The sequence below is a fragment of the Balaenoptera ricei genome, chromosome 20 (assembly GCF_028023285.1).
Source record: "Balaenoptera ricei isolate mBalRic1 chromosome 20, mBalRic1.hap2, whole genome shotgun sequence".
Taxonomy (NCBI): domain Eukaryota; kingdom Metazoa; phylum Chordata; class Mammalia; order Artiodactyla; family Balaenopteridae; genus Balaenoptera; species Balaenoptera ricei.
The window spans coordinates 3,061,373-3,086,540 of NC_082658.1; the positions used below are offsets into that span (position 1 = coordinate 3,061,373).

General features: G+C 39.4%; 1 protein-coding gene across 1 annotated transcript in view; it reads left to right on the top strand.

Moving 5' to 3' along the window:
- The first annotated feature begins 7,803 nt into the window (after window positions 1-7,803).
- The window catches only part of KCNJ16 (potassium inwardly rectifying channel subfamily J member 16), a 151,711-nt gene continuing 134,346 nt past the window's right edge, over window positions 7,804-25,168 (top strand). Inside the window, exons 1-2 of the mRNA XM_059906470.1 lie at window positions 7,804-7,865; window positions 13,811-13,935. The gene's annotated coding sequence lies outside the window, so the exon portion shown is untranslated. The remainder of the gene's footprint in view (window positions 7,866-13,810; window positions 13,936-25,168) is intronic.

Genomic DNA, 25,168 nt, shown 5'->3' on the forward strand with positions numbered 1-25,168 from the left:
TGGGAAGAGCTAGTGGAAGGAAATGCAGGTCCCCCGGCAAGTGCTTGGCGCTTCTCTGCGAACAGGTAACAGGGAAATGGCAGATCTTCGAGCTCAGGGAGCCAGCGGCACGGCCAGAGCGCCCCTCCCTCCCTGCCTGGAGGAATCAGCAGGTCGCACACCTGCTTCTTTCTGCACGGCCGCCTCTGCGCAGCCCAGCGGCACAGCTGCAGGACTGTCTGCTCCTGGCCGGCTGCCCCGCGCTTTGCCTGTCCTCGGGGATGGGGCCCTCCCGGGGCAAGCTCAGCCGGGTTCTTTGGCAGCCGAAGTCTACACGGACCCTGCAGGGAGTGGTTGAGAAAAGTGAGTTTGACATGCTTGGAAATATTTAGATCTGGGATGTAAACTGCAAGGAAAATATTTACTCTGTTTGTTTTAATACCACAGAGGTTTGGATCCAGGGAATCTTCAGAGAAGTATAAAAGGCTCCTGCCAAGACACCAATTTAACAATTCGGTCAGTGACAAAAGGGCATCCTGCTTGACGAGTCTGAATTTAAATAACATGTCTCCGGGGTATTCATGTGTCTGTCCCATCGGTTTACAGGGCTGTTTTCTTTAAGCTGTGAATTTTGGGGTTTGGTTTCTGAATTGGGACAGGATCAAAATACTCTCCTTTGGTAGAAAGCAAGCAAGCAGGTCCTACGAAGCTGAAGTGGCTGCTAGCTGAGCACAGACAACAAACGCCCCATGACCACTCGACTCTTCCGAGTAACCAGCTCTTCCTAGGAGACATGTTTGCTCACGGCCCGTGGTGAAAATTCCCTTCCATGTAGTAGCCTAGAGTTCAGATATACTGTCGAGGGCTACAGAACCATCTAACAGTATTCTTGGTCAGTGGGTTTTAACCAGGAATTATGATAAAAGCGAAGCCTTTGTAAACTTGGAAAAGTCGCCTGTTTTGAGTTTTTGTCTTTCATGGAGAGATCTCACCTTGGGCAGAACTTTTAGGACCCACCCTGACTTCCCTCTAGTTTTCTGTCAGCAGAATGGGAAAGTTACTTCTAAAGGGAAGTTTAAAAAAAAAGTCTCAGTTATGCGCACAATACATTTGTGGGTCTATCGGGAGAAGAAACACACAAAAAATGAAGCTGGCATCAGAATATTCCCCACAGGAGTCTGTAAGAGATGAACTGGGACCCTTTCCTGCCTTCAGATGGTACACCAGGCAGAGAAAATCTTAACCAATTTTCAACTCTCAGAAAAGTAGATTCCGTGATCTGTTAGTTTCCTCTTCCACCATCTGTTGCTTCCCAGCTTTGGGAAGTTTTCTTTCAATTAAGCCCCTTTTGCTGTACTGCCAAGCCAATTCCTCCTGTATAATTGACATGGAGGACGAACAGCTGCTTCTCAATGGCTGGTCACAGTTGTATTTCAGTTCTCTTTCAACACCTGTGAAACAGAATTCCTATTCAGAATTTTGTAACAGTCGACTAAAAGCAGAGAGTCTCTTCCCCTCTCTGTGGTGGTGGAGATTCTTGTGTTCTACTTTCTTTTTAGAACCCTTACCCTTTCTGCATCCCCTTTGATTATTGCCACCATACATGTGATTCCAACTAAATCTGATGTCTGTTGATGAAACTTCGAATATTTAAGGTCCTCTAGTCCATTTCTTCCTGAGTCACAAGAGAAAGTTATCCCACTTCTAACGACTTAAGAATTAAGTGAAGAAAGCCTTTTAATACCCAAGTTGTTATTCTGACATAACCCACTTTTTTTTCACATTTCTTCTTAGTTGCTAATTAATCATAGGAACAGCTACAACAGGGGAAATTCAAGCATGCAAAAAATTATATTTACTAATGAACTAATTTGCATGAAAACCATTAGAAAAATATAGACATATTTGATTTATAGCAGCTTAGAACAAAGAGGGATAGGAAAGATTAATTAGTCTAAACCTAGTTCCTCTCATTTTGGAGGAAAAAAACCAAGCTAGAGCAGTGGAGTAATTTTTTTGAGTCAGATAACTAGTCTCTGCGGCTCAATTCTCTATTTTGGTAGCTTCCTTGGTCTTTGACAAATGGTTGTCTGAAATCAGAACAAGGAAGGTTCTGGAACATTGAAAGGGAAACTGAAATAACTATATCTTGTCGTTCTGCCGGCCGGAATATTTCTCCTACTCTCTAGATCAGACTGAAGTTCCATCTGGGAGAGGTTTGTACATTAACTGTAATATTTGTTCACCTCTAAAGTTCAAGTCTTTCTGGGAGCTATCCATTTTACACTGTTTAGGCTCTGATACACAGAATGAATGAAGAGTCTGAGGGGAGGTTTGGATAGAGTGAGAAGAAGAGGCACGGTAATGAGGAATTTCTTAAATGCCAGTTAATGTAAATGTAATGTGATGTTATGAGTGTGTATTAGTTTGCCACTGCCACTGTAGCAAACTGCCACAAACATGGTGGATTAAATAATACAGGTTTATTATCTTATAGTCAGTAGGCCAGAAGTCTGGAATGGCTTTCACTGGGCTAAAATCAAGATGTCGCTGGGCTGCATCCCCTTCTAGAGGTTCTCGGGAAGAATCCACTTTCTTGCCTTTTCCAGATTCCAGGGGCTGTCTACACACCTTGGTTTGTATCCTCTTCCTCCGTCTTCAAAGCCAGTAATAGTGGGTCAAGTCCTAGCATTGGATCACCCTGACTTACGGGCCCACCCGTGTAATCCAGGACCATCTCCTTATTTAAGGTCAGCTGACAAGCAACCTCAACTCCATCTGCAACGTTGATTTCCCTCCGCCACATACCCTAACCTGTTCACAGGTTCCAGGGAGTTAGGGGGCGGGTATCTTTGGAAAGCATCATCATTCTGCCTATACCACAGGCTGTAACAAAGAAAACAAAACAAAGCTAATCTCAAAGGCTTACCTAAATAAAAGTTTATTCCCGACCCTCATCGGGTGTCTTTGCCGGGACAGCCTTCCTGGGGACTGTTCAGGGACCCCAGGCTCCTTCCAGCTTCTGGGTCCACCTTCCAACAGGGCTTCACGGTTTTCTCCATTCAGTTACCACGTGCAGAAAGAGAGGAAGGCTCTCGTATGTGTCATTTTATGGGTCAGGCCTGGAAATAGCGAAGGTTATTTCCTCCCATATTCCCTGGGCAGTGCTCAATTATGTGGCTATGGGACAGCCTGGGACCTGGGACCTGGGACCCTTTGCCGCAGTGCTTGCACCTGGACAAACGTCTCTTTGAGCAACAAAATACAAAGAAACTATGAGGGACTAAAAATATCTGCACACATGCACAATTGTGGCAGATTATGAACAATAAGATACAAAAAGACCAAAAACCCAACTGCCACTTCTGAGGAGCCGGGAGCAAAAGCAGGGTCCTGCGCAGGCCCCGTGCACACGGCACCGCCAAAGGGGTGGGCAGACCACCTCAGCCACCGCTCCGGCCCGACCCCTGGACCCGCGCCTACCCTCACCCCGTACAGGGAACCCTCGCCCCCCACTTCGGGGAGCGAGCAAGCAGACCTGTTCCTTGTTTTCTCTCCCCCCTGCCGCAGCAGGGGCCCCAATAAAGCCTCGCCTGATTTTCTGGACAGTCCTCTGATCAATTTCTATCGATTAAGGAGGCCAGGAACCCTGGTTGGTAGTAGCCACACCTAAGAACAATGGACGTCGGGAAATGGAGCCTACCTGTGTGCTTGGGAAAGAAAGGAAATGCACTCGATGAAGAGCTGGTCAGCCTCTGCCCAGTCTGTTCCTAGCCCCCAAACATCTGTTTCATCTTCCGACTACACCTGGAACACATCTGTCCTTCCAGAAGGTAGAAAACCCAAGGTCACCCCCAGTCATTGCCTCAAGTTCAAATCCCAGATCTTTGAGTGATATTCAGACCTCTAAATCAGGACTGAAGAAGGTTCCTTGAACCTACGAACCCTATGTACACACACACACACACGCGCACACGCACACACAATATCCAATGGTGATATATAGATAGGAAAATATGCTTTTAAACTCTTGTTTGGAAAAGGAAAGAATGAAAGACTCACAGCTGTTACTGCTTCACAGCAATTTTGAAATTCTTCTAGACGGATGTTACGGAGGACCCTACTCTTCGGGTAGGGAAAGTTTTTCATTTCATCTTGAATTATGCTCTCTAGAACCTCCCTTTCTAGTGTTCTCCATGGCTCTGGCTTCAGGCCTCTGGGAGGTCCTTCTTTGTCCACTACTCACCATGGCCTTAATAAAGTGGGTACTGGGGACTGTACTTGGCCCCGGTGAAGTCAGGGGACCCAGCAGTAACCTTAAAGCTTATGAAGTCAGTCTTTTTAGACCAAGCTCATCGTATCCTTAATGATATAATTGTCTCCAAAATTAGCATGCTTTACAATCTTTTTATTTCTAGATAGTTCCATGTGCCAGTAACTGCATTTGAAGTTTTTTTTCATAGCAGTATTTCTCAAGTCTGATTTCTTAACTTGCTTCCTCCAAGCCAATCTCATCCTCCTCAAAGCCATCAGAAACTATATGTTTGAAGACCATACCTTTCATCTGATCTTTATCTTATGGTTGTGTGCTTTTGTTTTGCTTTGAGTTTTGCTAAGAATCTTACTATATTTTGTCATTCAGAGCCTTTTTCAATTTATCTCTATTAACTGGGGTTCCAAAGGAGATTTTCGAAGCCTAAAAGTTACTGATCTCTGGATGCTATATACACCTTGATTTCTGCTTCAAAACAAGCTGGGTTTTGTCTGTGTTCATCTCTTGTTATATATTGCTAAGAGTAGCCAGTAATAGCAAATAGACACTATTAATCTCATTCTTATCAACATCTTGTGTAAGAACTACAGGCTTAATTGTTACATGAGGTCTGGGCTGGCTTCCTATTTACCGTACTCAACAGTTCTGTTATATATTTTGATGTGGAAAACCATGGACTAGACCTCCCATCTTTCCAGCCTCCTATGTCAGTTTCTCTACTACTTGCTGACTAATAAGCCAGTGCCACAAATTTTAGGTTTGTGTTGTGTTAGCACCCAGCTTCCAAATACCAATTTCTAAATAAGTTAAGGTATTATAACGGACAAGCCCTGTAATCTCAGAGCTTTAGCATTCTGATGATTTATTTCTAACTCATATCATGGTCCATAGAGGTTAATTCCGATCAAGCAGCTTTATATGTGGTCATTCAAGGACTCAAGTTCCTTCCATATTTGTAGTTCTGTCTTATTATAGGTTCACAGATCCTTCTCCTTTCAGGAACAGATAGAACAAGGATCACTTGTACAATTTTGTCATGAACTGAGCCAGAAGTGGACATCACCTTTGCCCACATTCTGTTGTCCAGAATTAAGTCATATGGCTACATCTAGTTGCAAAGGGTGATAGGATGCGTATTGTCACTGTGTGTTTCCAGTGGGAAAAGGTAATGGAATTCGGTGCATATGTGCAGTCTGTGTCACACCAGAGGATGCAGAATTGAGTATACTGTGCACCAAAAGCCAGCTGCACTTTGTGATACAGTGTTGATCAGGGTCCTATGCACTATCATTGATAGTTATTGAATATTTAGCAGCAAAAGTGCTGTTGATGGAATAATATTCATCCGCAAGTCATTTTGAAATCTCGAGGTGTTCAAAGCATTGTAGATCAGAAGTCATTTATTTACACGAATATATTATTATGTTATTATACGTATTATTGATACATTTTCGACGATATCTGGTAATCAGACATCGTGGTAAGTGTTAGACTAATGGAGATCAAGAGGATACATTCTTGTCCTCAGAAAGCTCTCAGTATTCCAGAGGAGGCAAACGTGTACACAGCTGACTAAAATACAACTCGTTTTTTCTATAATAAAACTATGTATGTTTGGGGTTAATATATACACACTAGTATATATAAAATGGATAAACAACAAGGACCTACTGTATAGCTCAGGGCACTATATTCAATATCTTGTAAAAACCTGTAATGGAGAAGAATCTAAAAAAGAGTCTATCTCTCTCTCTGTAACTGAATCACTTTGCTGTACACCTGAAACCAACACAACATTGTAAATTAACTATATACTTCAATAAAAAATGGTTTTAAAAAACTATATATGTGCTATAGAAGCATTAAAAAAGGAACTATTATGTCCTGGTCTTATAGAGAAGTAAATAGGGACGGTGAGAAAAAAGTCAACAGTAATTAATGATGTCCTGTTTTTGTTTTTTGCTTTGCTATGTAAATGTACTATCTCATTAAATAAGAAAGATTGTGAGGAGGGGGTTATCAAAGTGCTAAACACGCCAAACTGAAAAAGTAAAAATGAAAAGTATTTTAAAAGGTCAGTGGTTTTTCTAGTTCAGTGTTTAGGAAAGAGATATTGAAATCTTAAAATCTAGAATAATGTTCAAACTAAGGAAATCAGCAAAGCCATTCCCACCCCCCGTTTCGTGGTTGCCATTTGGACTGAATAAGTTAATGGTCGAAAGTTTGTTGTTGAGATGCCTCCAGTAGGGCACTTGGGCCACCTCCCATGATGGTAGGTCCCTGTTGGGTCTGATGAAGGCAGACTTTCATTAAGCCTCTCACCACCAGTGGTTGGAACCCATCCACTTCATGCGAATCGACAACCACAAGTATTCCGTTCCGTATATCAGTACCAGAAACTAGAAGCATGGAATGCACACAGTATGCTTTGAACCTCATAATTGTTCCTTGTAATAATAATTTTTTACATTTGAACCTGTGAGTTATCAAGGGAAAAGAAATACAAAGCCACTTTGGTTAAAGGATAGACTTAAAATAACAGGAATTATGGAGATGGAAAAATACCACTTTTCTTTGTTGGCCCAAGGATTTATGTTTGGGGAAAAAATGATTCAGAGGTGATGGCCTTTCTTGGATATTAACAAACTGTAGAACAGTTTGCATCCCTGACAGTGGATGGTGTGTAAATTCTGATAGGGAAGAGCTGTGGCAGAGCAAAAAGAGAGCTAAGCTCAGGCAGCTTGATGTTTATAAAGGGAGAGACTCTGGATTCTTCTGGTAAGGAAAATTTATTATGAAAGTCTCTTCAGCCTTTACTAGAGAGTGAGAACATTTGTTGTGCTTTAAACTGGAATACGAATATTGCTGAAAGTGATATATCCATACAAACAACATGTTTTTCCCAGCCAACTTGTTATACTTAACTCACGCTTATCAGATTCTGAGCTGTATACAAATGAGCTCCAGATGGGAGAAACAGTCAAACATTTAAACATTAGAAATCCCACAACAAAAGAATAAAGAAAAGATAGACGTTTTTTCTCCAAATTTCCAAAGAGGAGAAATTGAAAGGAAAACGCTGACAGTTGGAGTTTCACTACATTTTTAAAATTTCATACTTAAAAAAAATATTTTATATTGAAAGGCAAACTACAGAGTAGCAAACAGGGGAAAGAGTTTGTCTCTCTTCTTACTGCCACATGCAAATTTATAACAAAATAATTAACTAATAGATATACTGTCCAATGTCATAGCTAATTTATAAGTGAGCAAATATAAATAATAGATATGCAAATTAAAATGTTTACTTATGCTAGTAACTTAAGAATTATTAAATTGAGATTACATTTCACCTATGAAATTATAATAAACATCAAAAGAGAATTTTTAAAGAGAGCAAAACATCATGGAACTGATTTTCCTTCATCACTGGTGATGTTTGTAAACTGGTAAAAAATGTTTTGGAATGCAACTTGAAATTTCACGCACTTGATTGAATGAGCTGGGTTCAGAGGTGTGAAATTGTGAAATAATCCTATTTTTTCTTCCAGATTTTGTGTTGGATCTTCCTTCTTTGCCTTTGGACAAAAACCTCTGGTAAACTCATCCTCAGGTATACAGAAGTCCAGTTTGAGACTAAGAAACAAAACACAACACCAATCCTTCATTGTGTAATCCAGCTTCAGGCTTCTTCTCTGGGCTCCTAACTTGGAACTTGTAAACCTGTAGTAGGGAAGGTGGATACTCCATCGTTTTTCTACCTCATTCTTCCATCCCTCCTCCCTTACTATGTTGCTTCTTGACTCCTCCTTGGTGATAGGGAGTCCGAGAGGAGAAATCAGGGCTCAAAAATTATCTATCAACTGGTGCAATTTGTAATCTGGGTCCAGAGTCCTGTGATGGAGACAGGTACTTAAATGCTGTCTTTCTGCCTCAGGGTATCCATGGATTCTTGAAAGACTACCCCTGATACTGTCCACTGACCTGAGCACTGACCCAACTGCGTGCCCGTATATGACACCCATCTGAACTGCTTCTGGTGGTGGTCTTCTCATAACCTTTTATTCTTGGCGGGCTCTCAGCCCTTGTAGGCAAACCACATGATGAGATCCTCTCCAGGTGGCACCTGCCTCCCTGCCCTCTGTAGGATCCACCCTGATCCAGTTTTTTTCTGTGTTCAGCCATCCGGATTCCTTCCAGCCAACCTCTTGCCTTTCAAGTTTTTCAGGCGAGAGCCAGCCTCTTTGTTTTCCAAATTCCTCACATGTCAAGATCAAAGTTTTCTCACTGGACCTGAAGTTGGTTAACAAAGCGTAGTGGAGGGGAAGAAAAGTGTGGGATTTACTGACAATTGTTCTAAAACATTATTTATTCATCTTCCTAATGCATTCTTAGCTTTTGTTGTATAATAGAAGGCGGGTGATAGGCTAAGAGGGGCTGAACCTGGTTTGGGCAGCCTCCTTTGCAGGTCACATGTAAATGACCAGGCGTCTCTCTCTCTAGGAGGTAGGGGCATTTGTCACATAACTTTTCAGCTTTGAAATCCCAGCCAAAATTGAAACAATGGAAAAAATCCCATTTAGACTTTACACATATAAAAAAAAAATCTTCAAAATTTTCTAAACGTTGTAGACTATAGGGGAAAAACAAAACACCCTGAATTGTGTAAGAGCATATTATGCATTAAGATAGTTATTGTAGTATTAATTATAAAACAGTAAAATTCCAAAATGGTAATTTGGAAGTAATCCAAAGTCCTATGATAGGAGAATGGCTCAGGAAGTTAGGACATATCTCTATTAAGGGAGACCATGCTACTAAAATAATGGTAACAGACTACGCTCTCATGCGGGAAAATACAGTTCAACATTAAGTGGGAAAAGCAAGACACAAAACTGTCTTCACACTACGTTTACAACTATGTAAGATGCTTATTAAGAAGCCTGGGCTAGGAAATCAAACAGTTTTCTCCTCACTCCTCTGTGACTTGGTAGTTTGCTAGCCTTGGGGAAGTTATTTAAAACCTCCAGCTCTTTTCTCTAAAAAAAAGGATCATACTCTCTATTGTTGTCATGAGACTTACGTGAGCTGAGGCAGAGAAAGTCTTACTGGGAACTTAGTAATTACTCAAGAAGCTTGGGAAAGACATACAAAAATGAAAAATTGGAGTGAGGTTAAAATAGTAATATTTCTTTTACCTTATTTATAATCTTCCTTTAACAATGTTGTATTACTTCCATAATTAAAAACAGACTCACAGAAACCGAGCAGCAGCAGGCCAGTATACTGGTGATGCCAGCCCACAAACTCGGAGGACGCCTTCTCTACAGGAGGCTGCACCAAACTGAGGCTTTCTCACATTTCATGGGCAAATCTGTTTCCCAACAGATTGTGTGAAACAGTCTAAAAAAACGCATCCCAATTACTGGTGTTCTCTAGCCATCTTTGCATCCCCTGGGTACCACTCCCTTAGACTTCAGATACATGCTGCAGTGGTTCACCTTGCCTCTTCCCAGTCCGTTTAGGTCACATGATACAACCCAAATAAAATATGTCAGAAATAAACCAAGGCTAATATCCTTTGATGAAAGAGGGAAAATTACAGTCTCCTAGAGTAGGTTTAATTCAAACAAGAGAATATATCTTGGCAAACCTTTCAATGACTTTTATTACAGTTTACTGTATGCCCTCATTATCAGAACTATAATATGCATATACCTTGGATATTAAAGTAAACCACTTTTGAAGGTTTTCAAATAAACTCCCTTCCTAATGCATTATCACTCTTTTATTTACTGCTGTTTGCACTTGTAAAAACATTACATGCATTATTTCAAACTAAGAAGAGAGCCAACCATAGCGTTTAAAAAGGGATGAAAAGGTTGAAAATTTTAAAGGTCTTTGTTGAGTGGATTTAGGACTAGGGCCTTGACCGTTTCCCAGGAACATCTAACTGATTAACCTAAACTAATCTCTCAAGTCTAAGTAATATTAATTAATATTTGCATTTTTATGTGGCTTTATGCTGTTGCTTCTAGTGAGAACTAGTCAACTTGCTCAATCAATAGTAAAAAATCTATATTCTCATACTTGAGGGGAAATATAAATAATTACAACTACATGTCCCGCTTCATGGTTATACCGGGATAAATGATTAAAAATAAACCCCCAAATAAAAACATATCCAACAGAACATTTAAGAATTATCTTCCTTTGATCTTTTATTATTTAAAGAAAAGATGGTAAAGTTTGGCTGGAACCTTGTAGTCAATTATTTTTAAAAGGAACTGGGGGACTTCCCTGGTGGCGAAGTGGTTAAGAATCCACCTGCCAATGCAGGGGACACGGGTTCAAGCCCTGGTCCAGGAAGATCCCACATGCCACGGAGCAGCTAAGCACGTGCGCCACAACAACTGAGCCTGCGCTCTAGAGCCCTCGAGCCACAACTACTGAAGCCCGTGTGCCACAACTACTGAGCCCACGTGCCTAGAGCCCGTGCTGCGCAACAAGAGAAGCCACCGCAATGAGAAGCCCGCGCACCGCAACGAAGAGTAGCCCCCGCTCGCTGCAACTAGAGAAAACCCCGTGCACAGCAACGAAGACCCAGCGCAGCAAAAAATTTTTTAAAAGTCATAAAAGGAACGTGGAGTTGAGGATAGTAGCTCATTGAAATTTGAGTGCAGTGGTGTATCAATCAACTTTGGCTAGAAAACAATAAGAACTCAGTGGCACACAACTGCAGGCATTTATGTCTCACTTACATGTCTGCCTGGCAGAAGGGGGGCGGGACTTCTCCGGTCTTGGCTGGGATCAGCTGGACTTGGGCTCAGCCACAGATTCAGATCAGGTTTGTTGCAGGTTTGTCCTCAGGGACCAGGAACCAGGAGACTAGATGGGGAATGTGCTCATGAAGGGGGAGGGATGATCCCAAAGAGGATGAGGAAAAGCAAACGATGCTTCCTTCTCAAGGCCCAGACTTGGAACTTGCACACTACCCTTTCCACCCCCCCATCATGGTAAGTTACATGTTCATGTGTTGGAGAAATGTACTCCTCCCACAGAAAGTGGGGAAGAAGAGACAGACTGTCCCTAACAGTCTAATCTAACACAAGCAATACATATATTGTACTTCGTGTTCCTATAACGATGCCATAAACACATCAACCTCATTGCTAAATTCGCTCACTTTTTTTCTCTTTAGTGTTTCTCATACCTTTCCAATGTTCTCCATTCCTTGGTTATGTGTGTAACATACTTTCCTTAAACTATTACAGTGGATTCCCTCCCTGTGTTTCAGGCACCTTACCTGTACCTTCTACAAGACTGTCATTGTTAACTTTTTAACATAAAATTTGGTCATATTATTCCTCCCCTTATAATTCAGTGAACTCTCCATCCTGACAGGGGGGCAGACTTTCTTAACGTGGAATAAATGACCCTGTCCATCTAATTTGTTCCTTTCCCCTCATCCCTTTCCTGAACCAATGTCCATATTACATTTTAGACACGCACACTCTTCCTACGGTCTCTCACACACTCCAGGCCCCTGCACCTGCCCTAGCATCTGTCCTCTTCCCCTGGTCCATGGGTCATCCTTCAACTCCAGCACTTGTCTGACGCTGTACCAGTCAGGCAAGGATAATGTATAGAGCAGTAACAAATGACAGTGACTTCTAACCACAAAGCTTGCTTTCTTGTTCAAATATATGTTCATTGCTGGCTGGCTTTGGATCGCTTTCTTCCAGGATTCAGTCTGATAGAGTAGCTCTTATAAAATGAGACATTTCACCATAGGATAAATAAAAATATAGCATGCACTAGCTCTTAAAACTTCTGCTTGGGAGTGATCCATGCCGCTTCCACTCATTTTATTGGCTAAAGCAAGTCACATATCCACGTCAGAGTACAGTAGGATGGAGATGAAAACCTGTTCTTCCGAGGCAGACACCTGAATGTCAGCTAGTAAGTATTTTGAAGAATAAGAAGATACACCACAGAAGCTGTCCTTTTGTCTTCCTATTAGACTTAAAGATTCCTTCCACAATGTAACAACAACAACAATTAATAGGTCTACTTTTTATTTAAAGGAATAGGGGTGTATATAATATATACATCTTTATGGATCACCCAATTCATTGATACGTCTTCTCCTTTCCACTCGATGGTGTCACTCAACTTGCCGCCACAACATAACAGAGATGGCTCTTCTTCCAGTTTCCAGTAACATTTACCTCATTTGCCTGCCGGCCCTCACCTGGAGCTTGATGAACGACCACAGGCTTCTGTCCACAATTTCTTCCAGGCTCTCAGGCTGTTCCTAACCCTCTTCTCAAAGCCCACCGCCTAGTTCCAAAGCCACCCCCAAGCTTTGGGTTCGTATTTTGGCAATGTTCCACTCTTGATATTAATACATGTGTTAGTTGTATAGTGCTCTGTGATAAATTACTACAAAACTTAGCATCCTAAACAAACAAGCACTCGTGATCTCAGTTTCTGGATGGTCTAGCCAAGAATGTTTCTAGCCCGGGTATTGAGAGTGCCGCTTGGTTCCTTCTCTCTGCTTTCAGTAAGATGCAAGAAGGGAGAGATAGGCTAAAGAAAAGGCTGTTAATTTGTTTTAATTATTGTTTTGAAGATTCCCAGGGTGTAGCACAGGGTTTAATGCATAGAGGAAAGAGACTCGAATAAAAATGACTAACTGAATGAATCAATAAAAATTTAACCAAGATAGTAGGACATGGAATGCACTCTGTATGATACTACAATGGTGGATACATGTCATTACACATTTGTCAAAACTAATAAAATGTACAGCACCAAGAGTGAACCCTAATGTAAACTATAGACTTCAAGTGATAATGATGTGTCAACATAGGTTCATTAACTGTAACAAATATTCTACTCGGGCGGGGGATGGTGATAGTAGGGAAGCTGTGCCTCTGTGTGAGGAGAGGGTGTATGGGAACTTTCTGTGCTTTCCTCTCAATTTTGCTGAGAACCTACAACTACTGTAAAAAATAAAGTCTATTATCTTTTTTAAAAATACCACTTTGGGGAAAATCTTTTAGCCAAAACAGTCACACTTAAGTCAGTATATACTGAGCATTCAGTTTTGACTGTTATCCCCGTGGCTCTGTTCCTGACCAAATTTAGGTGACTCTTGGAAGAGTCCACCAAGGACAAGTTTAATAATCAGAGGGACAGAAGTAAGAGGGTAGACAGGGCGACAAATCCGAAGCCCACACCGAATTTTTTCATTCCAGATCCTCTGATCCTAGATTGAATCTTTGGGTTTGGGTACCATGTATGCATGCGTCAGTTCCTGGGACCCTTTTAAATTAGTTTATAATAGCATAGTACCATTTCAGTAGCTTCCCTAGGTTGGATTCAGTTGGTCAGTTGGCCCCTTCATGCCTCAAAAACAGATTGTTTGGGGTCACGGGTGTTTCTGTGACAAATTTGTTCCTTTATCAATGCCTTTGAAGAGCAATGGGAATCAGCCATTTGGGACATTTGACTACCTGTTTTATTCCTTCCTGCACTGTGAATTTCTGCTAGGGATTGTCAGATTTCTACTTCTTCTCCCAACCAAGATGTGGGAGAGTGATGCGTCTGCACGAAGAAAAGGACAACGTGGAGACCTGGGAAAGTGGGACCATAGCATGCAATATGGGTCGACAGAGGTAAGTCTAATATTTTACTTTACTCTGTGAACATACCCAAGTAAGGGGATTATAATCCTTTAGCTGTGTTTTCAGATGACCTGTGTTCCCTGGAAAGTCAAAGTACAGCCTATGAATTTGACCTGATGAAAGTTAATAAAAACAAGGCGTTAGAAAAGAGTCAGAGAAAGGGGTGAGCTTAGTAACATCTGGGATGACTGCCTTGAACCCTACAGTTATCTACCTTCCTATGAAACCCCAGGAGTAATCTTCACCCTTAGTAACTGTAGCTAAACTGGAAACTGTACTAGACTGGAAATTATGGTGATTCCCCTGGTTGTAGAGGAAAGAGTCCTTTGGCTTCACCTCCACCTGATACCCTGCTAGGTGTGACAACAATGACATTGGTTGCATGTATGGGTGGAGGGGAGTGAGAGACAGTTCTGGAGATAGGAAAGTCCATTATGCATTCAGAAGAGCATTTCTTCTTGCTCGTTTATTCCCCATAGAGAATCAATGAGAAGCATTTTTTTCTCCTTGTAAAATCAATGCCTTTAATTCTCTAAAATATATGGATGAGAAGGGAAATAATTTACTGCTTGGGCATTAGTTCTTGTCAAGGTGACAGAGTGTAGATATGATTGACAAATAACCATACAAAAATAGTAGTCTTTCTTATTGACATTAGGCTGACTTCGGCCAATTTTGTCATGAAAAGCTAGAGACATTGCATAGCCATTGTGCTCGTGCTTTCTGGTGGACCATCTACTTGTATGACCTCAGAATAAGGTCATGAAATGTGCCAGAGTTGGTGGAGAAAAACTTGTGTCTTTGAAATTTAAGAGCATTTTTTATTCCCTCTGGTAGTCTTTCTGAAATTCTGTGAGTAGGACTTACCTAGTTTGATTCTTCATTACTTGGAAGTACTGAATAGTTTTTCTTGGAAGTGACCAGATGGAAAAAACTAAAAATGTTTTAGAAGAGCTATTAATGCTGGGTGGATTTTTTCTAGAAGCCTTTTTATTTTTATTTAGATTTCGATCAAGAATATTTATGAGATTAATATTAGCTTATCCAATGTGATAAAATTTGTTTTTGTTAGAATTTTAAGCCATAGCTATATGCATTGATGGGCTAGACTTTGTTTTTGATGATCATCTTTACCTCTTGAGCATTTGGAAGACAACAAAATGAAAAATTTTCACGACAGTTTTGCTTCAAATGGCATAAGTTATTGTCTTTCAAGATATGAACCTGAGGAAGCAGTGATATTGTCTCCAGAATCTTTTCATAGAGGACATTTAGTCCCATTTATATTGCCCTAATGGATATTTCTTGGTAAAGAACAAGCACCAAATGTATAATGGGGAACTCTCAAAGAATGACCAGGGTTTTTTTTTAAACTAGATTTCTTTTCCTAAAAGAGCAATTCTACAGAAAAATAACGAGTAAACCCAAAGAAATTCATTTTCTTCTTAATATTTTATAATCCTATGCTGTCAACCCACCTACAATTAGATAGAGTTTAGGTGTTGAAATGCTCAAAATTTCCACAAAAGGGAGAACGTTTTGTAGGATTTTCATGGTGCAGACACAAATACTGTGGCGTGGACAGAGGAAGAGCAGGCTTCTAAGATCCAGGGAGACGGCCAAATAATTGATGCTCTGTGAATGCAAGTGAGCGCCTTTGCCAGAGCAGAGCATCCAGGAGTGAGTGTGTTCCCCTTACAGTTTTACGAGGCAGAGGCTGCGATGTAGAAAGAAGAGAAAAGACTTTGGAATAAAGCAAACCTGGGTACAAATCATTAACATCTTCATCTTCCAGAGATTTCTGAATCTCTCCAAACATCTGTTTTCTCATTTCTTAATTTCTGAAAAGTTTCTGTTAATAAATTTTTAACAGAAATAAAAGAGATGTTGGGAACCAAAGTATCTGCGGGGGTCACCAGGGTTGTCTTCCACTTGACATTGGTATCTGTATGCGTTGGGTTTATATTTAATTTGTTAATGTCAGTCACCAGAAGGTACTCATTTGTGGGTCACAGTTTTCTCCATGCACTCATACGTTCAATAACTGCTGTTATCCTCCAGGAATCATACAAAGGACTTGTCAAGGTAAGTGTTAACCTGTTTGAGAGTAGCTGTGGAACAGTGGAAGGAACAAAATCATGCGCTTCTCACCCCAGACTTAACTTGTTACCTTTACCTGGTCCTTAGCTTCCGCGTTTGTGTGATGAAACAGATGACTACTTGGCAGGGAGGATATGACAATTTAGTGAGGCAGATTATTCAGAAGTGCCTAAAACAAAGTAGATGCTTAATAAAAGTCCATTATGGAAAATATAGTAAAATGGATGATCACTGAATGAAAATGAAGGACGCTTGTCCTCCTGACATGTTTTTTAGAGTAGCATGAGCAAAGATACCTCAGCACTTTGGTGTACCTGTGTTCTTTCCTCTGCTCTCATTTTCACTTGCCACATATATATTGATATTGCATTCATTATTTTTTCTCAGTATGGCTTGTTGTAAGTAGCTTCACTAATTATCTTGTTACAACTCAGTAAGTGGGTGAATTCTTCTGTCCAGTGTCTTTGATACAATAAAATGAGTCCCAACAAGTTTTATCTTTCTTTTCAATTTGCTACGTTTAAGTCCTGATCTGTTGTCCTCTATTTAGCATGTTCCGGCAGAAAAGGACTTTATTAGTGTCCTGTGTTTCAAAGTCAGATTAATATGCAATTTTGCTTATACAGAAATAATGGCAGGTCCCCAAATAGCTCATGATATGTGATTTTGATTGCGTTTCCACGAGTGAAAATGCGTTTTGGATAAACCATTCACGTACATTGAATCTGGTACTTTGAAACCAAAGACACACTTTTTGAGGCAGATGTTTTAGGTCACATGTGGAATAAGTGGTCGAATAGACATATCTTTGAATGGAGTTCATGTTAGAAAGTCATTATTAGATTGTTTGCCTCTGATATAAAGGGTTCTTAATGGGTGCTTTGCAAAATTTATTCTATTAGTTATTTTTCAGTTGGTTTAAAACCAGTAACCAAGATACAAATTGTATAGGAAAGGCCCATAGAAATAAATTAATAACTGTGAATATTATCTTTCTGTTTTTGAAAATTCCAACGTGAAGACTCACTTTCATATTCCTTCATGTTTCAGTAATGAAAAATTTTTATTATCCTTTAATGGTAAATCTGGCTTTGCCCTGAATCTCGAAAGAATCTGGTTTGGTGCCCTGTTTTGAAATCTGCATAAAAAGAAACCATTCATTGTAAAGCACTTTTCACATATTTTAAAGTACCGTATTATCTGTACCTACATTGCTTAGGATGAAAACAAGAAACAAAGTATCCCTTTTAATCATAAAACATAGGTAGAGAAAGAAGGGAGGATGCCAAAGAAATAAGCAATTATTTGTGTACTCTGTTTGTTTATTTCATGACATTTCCTTCTAGCAGTTTGTTTGCTTGTTTAATGAAAGCAGTGAAGACGTGATGCCAGGTCTCGTAGTTTTGGATCCTTGCATTTCTCCAGTTTCCAGTCCCTTTTGGCAATGAAATTTCTTGTCTCATGTTTACAATTGAATTCTTACTTCAACACTGCTCTTGTGACTGTAGTGGCTGATGATGGAGCATTCATACTGTTTCTGTTGGTACAGAGCCAATCAAATAAAAAGTGCAGTGAGACCATTAACATCAAGTACAAATTCACATGTACCACGGATGGGTAGAGTACCAAAAGGAACCAAGGGAACTGTCAAAAAGAATCAGCCCAGCCAGAGGACTATCCATTTACAAAGCATCGTACGCAGCAGTATTTGGCTTATGATGAAAAGTTCAGCGTCCCCAGATAGAGTCAAGTAGCCCCAGTTTTCAATTTTTTAATGATAATTTATAGGGATTGGTACGTTCTGTTTATATATTTTTTAATTATCCAAATTTTAATTTTGGAAAAGCAAATCAAATTGCATGAGTTCCTAGAACTGTTCTTTATGACGCCTCAATGTTCAGTTATCCTGGAGGTAGTGAGGTTAACGCTGACCTTCAGTGCTGGAGACTAGCTCTTCTGGATCTTCCACATGGATAATCATACCTGGAAGCAGTGAAGCTACAAAGGATACAAATGATCTGTTCTGAGGTTTCAAGAACATCTGGTAGTTTTTAGTTTTTCTTTCCTCATATTTCTCCACTAATGTATCTTCTTTCAATGCAGAAACACCTTAGAATATAGACTGATGACAGTATGAAAGCTGTTTGGAACTGTAAATGCTGATTTTCCAAGCTGCTTTAAAAAAAAAAAAAAAATCTACATATATGTGATAATGCTGAGAGGAAACAATTAAAAGTAATGTCTATTTTATTGCAACTAAAATTTACAGCTTTTCAACACAGCAACTCCAGCAAGACTTGGAGAGACATCGAAAAGACTCATAAAATGCCCTTAAATATCCATTTGAAAGTGAATTTGTTTGTGGCCTTTCAGTTTTGCCAAAAAAGGGAAATTTCCTGAAACGTTTGCCGATTTTTCCTCAGACTCAGGGTATAATGTCCTAGTTACTGAGATCCTCTGGAAATTATTGAGGCAAGCTGCAACTTGCTCATTTTCACTCATCCAGGAAATGAAATAAACAAGCATATCTTTTATGATGTGGCAATGAAAACACTGGAATGTATTGACTGATTCCTCAGAAAAGTGAGGTGGGAAGAATGTCCTTTTTTAAACTGCTGGTATCTGATATTTTCCCCCAAATAAACTCAGTCACAGACCTAAGACGTCTTAAGAGTTCATTGGTATGCCTGCCCAATTTATAGGTTCTATCAGGTTTTCTGAACCTTGGCTCTATTGATATTTGGGGTCAGAAAATTCTTTCCTGGGAGAGGGAATGTCCTATACATTGTGGGGTGTTTAGTAGCATCTTTGGCCCCTACCCACTAGATACCAGTAGCCCCCTCCCTGCTAATTATAGCAACCAAAAATGTTTCCAGACATTGCCAAATTGCCCTTGGTTGAGAACCACTGCTGTAAATCTTAAAAAATAAAAATAAAACAACTTTAATACTTCCAAGACTTAAGATGTTATCTAGGATATTAGATAGATAGATAGATAGATAAAGATAAATATAGATAAATGTATCCTATATATATACAGAGTACACACTATATTACTTTAGTCTTATGTATATGTATATCTATATAATGAGTATAAACACATATATATTTAGCCTTATACATCTATCTATATAACAAAAAGTTGTGTCTTTCATGTACAATTTTCTATGCCCTTTGATCTTTTAAAAGAAACAGGATAAGCTTAAAAATGATTTTCTTCTGTGTCTTAAAACTCTTGCAATATGCAGGACATGTGTGTTTTGAAAAGTGATTTTAATGTGTGGGTTGCCTGTTCATTATTGATAGAAAGCATTTCTTGCCTCCTACCCATCACTCTCAGATCTTAAATGGGAAGATTATGCTCCTGGGCTAGCTTCATGAGTGATCATATCGCTGCTTTCAAATATACTTGTTGGTGGTACAATCTTATGTGCGGCTGTCCCCAGGAGCTACCCAACAAGTGCCCCCTTGGACTAGGTTTTCCATCTTTGCTCTCCCAACATTTCTTCTTCCCTTCCATGCTATCGGTATATTGATTCTGATCAATATACCGATAGCATGGTATTTTGTACCATGGTATATGGTATAGCTCGCTCAAAGAAGTAGTCAAGAAAGCAATGTATTGAAAACAAAGCCGTGAATCCGACCAGAAAGGTACTCAAGGTAAGTAAGAAAATGGGGTTGCATTTTTATGATGTGTGGGAAAAAGTCATCCTCGAAAAATCTGGCTCTGAGGCCAACCATTATTCCCTTTGGGGGAAGGTATCATGCAAAACATCTCCTGATTTTAGGAGATCTCACAACGACGTCTGTTGTCCTCGGCGCTTTACTCAGGAACACGGACCAAGTTTCAATCTGAGAAAGAATGTTGACTTAACGCAGCACCTTTCTCTGGGCCAAGTTGCCTTCTTTGTAATCTCTCAAGTGGCATATTTAGTTGACATTTGCAATAAAAAATATGTGAACTTAGAATTCAGCCCGCAGATTAATTATTTGGGCTTTCTAAATTTGGGAGAATTGACTTACTGAAGCAGATGTTTCTGAATGTTATCTCTTTACTGAAATCTCCACAAATTGAAATTCCTTTTAGACTTGCATGATTCAGGAGACTGATAACCTGAAAATAACCATCCAGTAAAGTTATTACACCTTCCCTCCATGTCTCTGATCACATATTTTCAAGAAAGCATTGAAATTTGTACCAAAGTGCTTATGTAGGTGGTCTCTTAAAAGCTAGGCTCCATCATGGCAAGTGAGAAAAATAACTCTGTCATAGACCTAAGACGATTTCCTGACGTCAGCCTAAATGGAGTTCTGTGCTCTTTACAAGCCCCTGAATATTTGATAACTTTGAAATGTGCACGTGTAAATTCCCTGTGAATCTCTAATTGGACAAAATTGAACGCCCATCACTATAACTTGGAGCTAATTTCATTCGTTAATAACTATATCGTCTGCAAAGGGAAGACACATGTTAGAAGAGCACTAACAAGGCCAAGTATGTTGAAATGTGTGGGTTATTAACCATAAAATTCACAGTAGGAGAAACTGTGTGTAGGTAAGAAATGCTATTTCTTTTTGAAAATATAGGGTGCATGCTTATATTTCCCTTCTTTTCTTCTTTCACTGGCACCATATAGATTGTATACATGGACACCAACATCCATTGGGCACTTCCTGGGTGATAAGTTAGAAACGAAGAAACAAACCTTTGTCTCATTTACACTCATAGCTGACCTGAGAGACTAGAGGGGACTTTGGTGGTTAGTATTGCTGTCTTTTTACCCTGGGTTCTAGGGCATAAGAATCCAAGTCCTTAAATGTCTCCTTCATAATCATCAAATTATGAGGTGATTGTGGCCAGTTCTTTTGACAATATGAGAAAAGGACAGAGCTTCTTACCTACGGTTTATCTCTTGAAACTTTAAAAAACCACCAAGCACACTAGGACTCCCCCATTGAATAGGTCCCATGCAATCTGCCAGCATTGGCTAAACCAAATTCATTCCCTCGACAGTCAACAAATATGATATCGCTTATATGTGGAATTTTAAAAAATGGTACAAATGGGCCTATTTGCAAAGGAGAAATAGAGTCACAGATGTAGAAAACAAACTTATGGTTACCAAAGGGGGAAAGGTGGGGGGAAGGATAAATTGAGAGATTGGGATTGACATATACACACTACTATATATAAAATAGATAACTAATAAGAACCTACTCTATAGCACAGGGAACTCTATTCAATACTTTGTAATGACCTATATGGGAATAGAATCTAAAAAAGAGTGGATACACGTATATGTGTAAGTGATTCACTTTGCCGTACACCTGAAACTAACACAACATAACTATACTCCAATAAAAATTAATTTAAAAAAACAGCCAACAAATATTTTTAGTCATTTGCTATGTACCAGGAAGTGTCCTGAGAACCAAAAATATAGCAGCAAACCATAGAAACAGTTCTCTGCCCTCATGGAGCTTCTATTCTAGTGTCAGGTAAGGGGAGAGAGGCTGTGAGAAGATAAACCAGTAAACAGAAAAAGATGATTTAGATAGTGATAAGTTCTATAAAGAAAATTAACGAGAAATGGGATGGAAAGTGATGGCCAGGGTGTAGAGGAGATTTTAGATTGGGTTATTAAGACATTACTCTCCGAGGAGGTCACATTTGAGTTGAGACATAAAAGATAAGAATCATCCAAACATTTGGACTTAGGGGCAGACCATTCCAGATGAAGGGAATTGCAATAACGGCCTTAAGACAGACATGAGCTTGGTGTCCTTTATGTGTAGAAGAGAGCCTGTATGTCTAGATTCTAGAGAGTGAGATTAGGTACTGCTATGGACGGAGTTAAGTACTTCCCTCCCACTCCCCAACAAAAAAAAGATGTCATACGTTGAAGCCCTAACCCTCAATGTGACTGTATTTGGAGATGGGGCTTTTCAAGAGGAAATTAAAGTTAACTGAGGTCATAAAGGTGGGTCCCTAATCTGATAGGACTGTCCTTCTAAGAAGAGAAACGACACCAGAGATCTCTCTGTCTCCATGTGGACACAGAAAAGGTTCCATGAGGACACAGTGAGAACGTAGCAGTCTGCACAGCAGGAAGAAACCCAACCTGCTGACACTTTGATCTTCCACTTCTAGCCTCCAGAACTGTGAGAAGATAAATTTCTGTTGTTTAAGCCAGCCAGTCCATGGTATTTTGTTAGGGGAGCCCTAACAGATGAATACAGGAACCTAACCTAGGGACTAGTTGAAAATGAGGCCAGCCTCCTGTTTATGAAAATATGTTGCACTGTGGTTCAGAAGTTCTGATTTATTCTACGTGTAATGGAATGTTATTCAAAAGGAGGGTCTAATTTATCCTTTAAAGATGTCACTCTGGCTGCGATGTGAATAAAGAATCATTTGGTTTGGGGAGCGTAGCAAGAGAGAGACCAGCTGGCAACAAATGTTAGCAGCTTAGACTAGGCTGGTCACGGTAGAGATTATGAAAAGGACAGATTTCAAGATGTATTCTGAAGGTAGAATCAACAGAATTATGTAGTAATTATGTAGTATACTGAATACAGTGTGCGATGGTATGAAAGAACTCAGACAATTTTGGCTTAGTCCAATGAGAATAGGGTGGTTTTACAGAGATGGTTATTTTCTCATCGGGGGAGGAATAGGCTATCAGAAAGGAGTAGACAGGGATTAAGAGTTCTATTCTAGTTGTAGTGGAGATATCAAAGGGGAAAGTTGTATACAGTGGACCCTCTGTATCCATGGGTACTGCATCTGTGCATTCAACCAACTGCAGATCAAAAATATTTTTTCAAAAAAATTCCAGAATGTTCCAAAAAGCAAAACTTGAATTTGCCACATGCCAGCAACCATTTATATAGCTTTTACATCGCATTAGGTATTCTAAGTTATCTAGACACGATTTAAAGTATACAGGAAGAGGTGCATAAGTTATATGTAAATACTACTCCATTTTACATAATGAACTTGAGCATCATGGATTTTGGTATCTTTGGAGGCTTCTGGAGCCAATCCTCCACCAATACTGAAGGGCAATTGTATATAAGTTTGGAGCTCAGTAGAGCAATCTGAGTTGGGAGTTATAAATTTGGGATTTATTGGCAGTTGAAAGGTATTTTAAAAGGAACAAAAATTAAATTTCCTAAGAGCAGAATGTAGGTAGAAAGGAATCAAGGCTCTGTGACCAAGATCCAGGTCAGTCCAATATTTAGAGGTCTCTCAAACAATTAAAGAAGAGTTAGCACAATTCTTTACAACCTCTTCCAGAAAATAGAAGATGAAGAAGTACTTTCCAACTCATTGAATGAGGGCAAAATTACCTTGATATCACAACTAGAGAAAGACATTACAAAAGAAAAAAGCTACAGACAATATCTCATATAAACTTAGCTGTAAAATTTCTAAACAAAGTATTAGCAACTTGAATCCAGCAAAACTTGAATCCAGCAAAATATATGTTAAGAATATGCACTATGGCCCAGAGGAGTTTATTCCAGTTACACAATGCTAGTTAAATATTAGAAAGTCAATCAATGCAACCTACCATATCAACAGCTAAAGAAGAAAAATCACCTGATTGTATCAATTCATAGAGATAAAACACATGGCAAAATTTAACACACATTTATTATGTATATTATGTACGAATACTTACGATCTTTATATTATGTAAGGGGACATGACAACTAAATGCAATATGGTATCCTGGATAAGATCTTGGAACAGAACAAGAACGTTAATAATAAAAAAAAAAAAAGAAGCCTGCTGAAATCTGAATAAAGTCTGGAGTTTAGTCAATGGTGATGTTCCAATGTTGGTTTCTTAGTTTTGACCAATGTACCACAGAAATGTAAGGTGATAGCATTAGGAGAAACATACTGGGTGAAGGGTGTATGGGAACTCTCTGTACTATCTTTGCAACTTTTTGGTAAGTCTAAAATTATTTCAGAATAAAAAGTATATTTAACAAACAATATTTTACAATTTAGGCAAAAAAATATCAAGTTCGCAAGAGTAAATAGAATAATGTGTGAGAGCAAAATTTTAAACGTGGTTGAAAGATAATAAAGAAGATCTGCATGAATGGAAAGGTATAAGAAGTGCATTCATTAGAAGAAGCAGTATGATACAGATGGCAACTTTCCCCAAATTTCAACAGAAATAGCAAAAATATCTTTGGATTGCCAATTTGTTGATCTTTGAGTAATAAAAACAAAAAGAAGGCTAGGGAATGTAAATGTAAATGATTAATTGCAGAATACTTTTAACGAAAGATTTAATGTACTGGTCACCACAATTATTAATTAAGTGTCATCATTTCAGTTATTTACTCATTTCATGAGCAAACGTGCACTGAATGCTTTATGACCCACATGCTTTGTAGAGCCACTCTTTAAGAATGAACAAAATTGTCTACCAAATTGCTCCTCTACCCTGATAGCAATCCTCAATATTATTTTGAAGGTATATGTAGTGAGATCGATACAGATAAACCTAAGTTCCAAAGCAAATTTATGACCAGAATAAACAGGTACTTTTTCAGCTCTTCACATCTTTGGTTCTATGTAGGTAGAACTTGAACATGTTTGGTGTGGAGCCAATCAAACAAGACTGAGGGCAAATCAAGTGGATGGAACAACTAACTGAAGAAGGCAACCAGAGAAAACTATTCAGTAATCAGTCCTGAAATAATAGCACTTTTAAATGACTCCCCATGTTCCAGATGGTGGGCTGGGGCCTCGCAGACAATCCATTCAACCCTTTCCATTGCCGCAAGAAGCCATGATTATTTATGACTCTGGTATAGACTAGGAAATAGACTTACAGAGGTTACTTAATACATCGACACCTGTAGAGCTAGTACATGGTGGAGTTAGGACTAGAATCCAAGCCTAGACTGTCCAACTCTGCTTTATCCTTCTGAACTGACACTGTGATAAGAGGCTTCTCTGTAGGACAACCAATAAGTCTTTCAAATATCTTGGCACCCAATGAGCCTGTTTGTTTAGGTAAAGGTGAGAATAGAATCGTTCTCATTTTCTCTTGATAATAGGTCCTTGAGTCATGAAAACTCTAAATATAAATGCT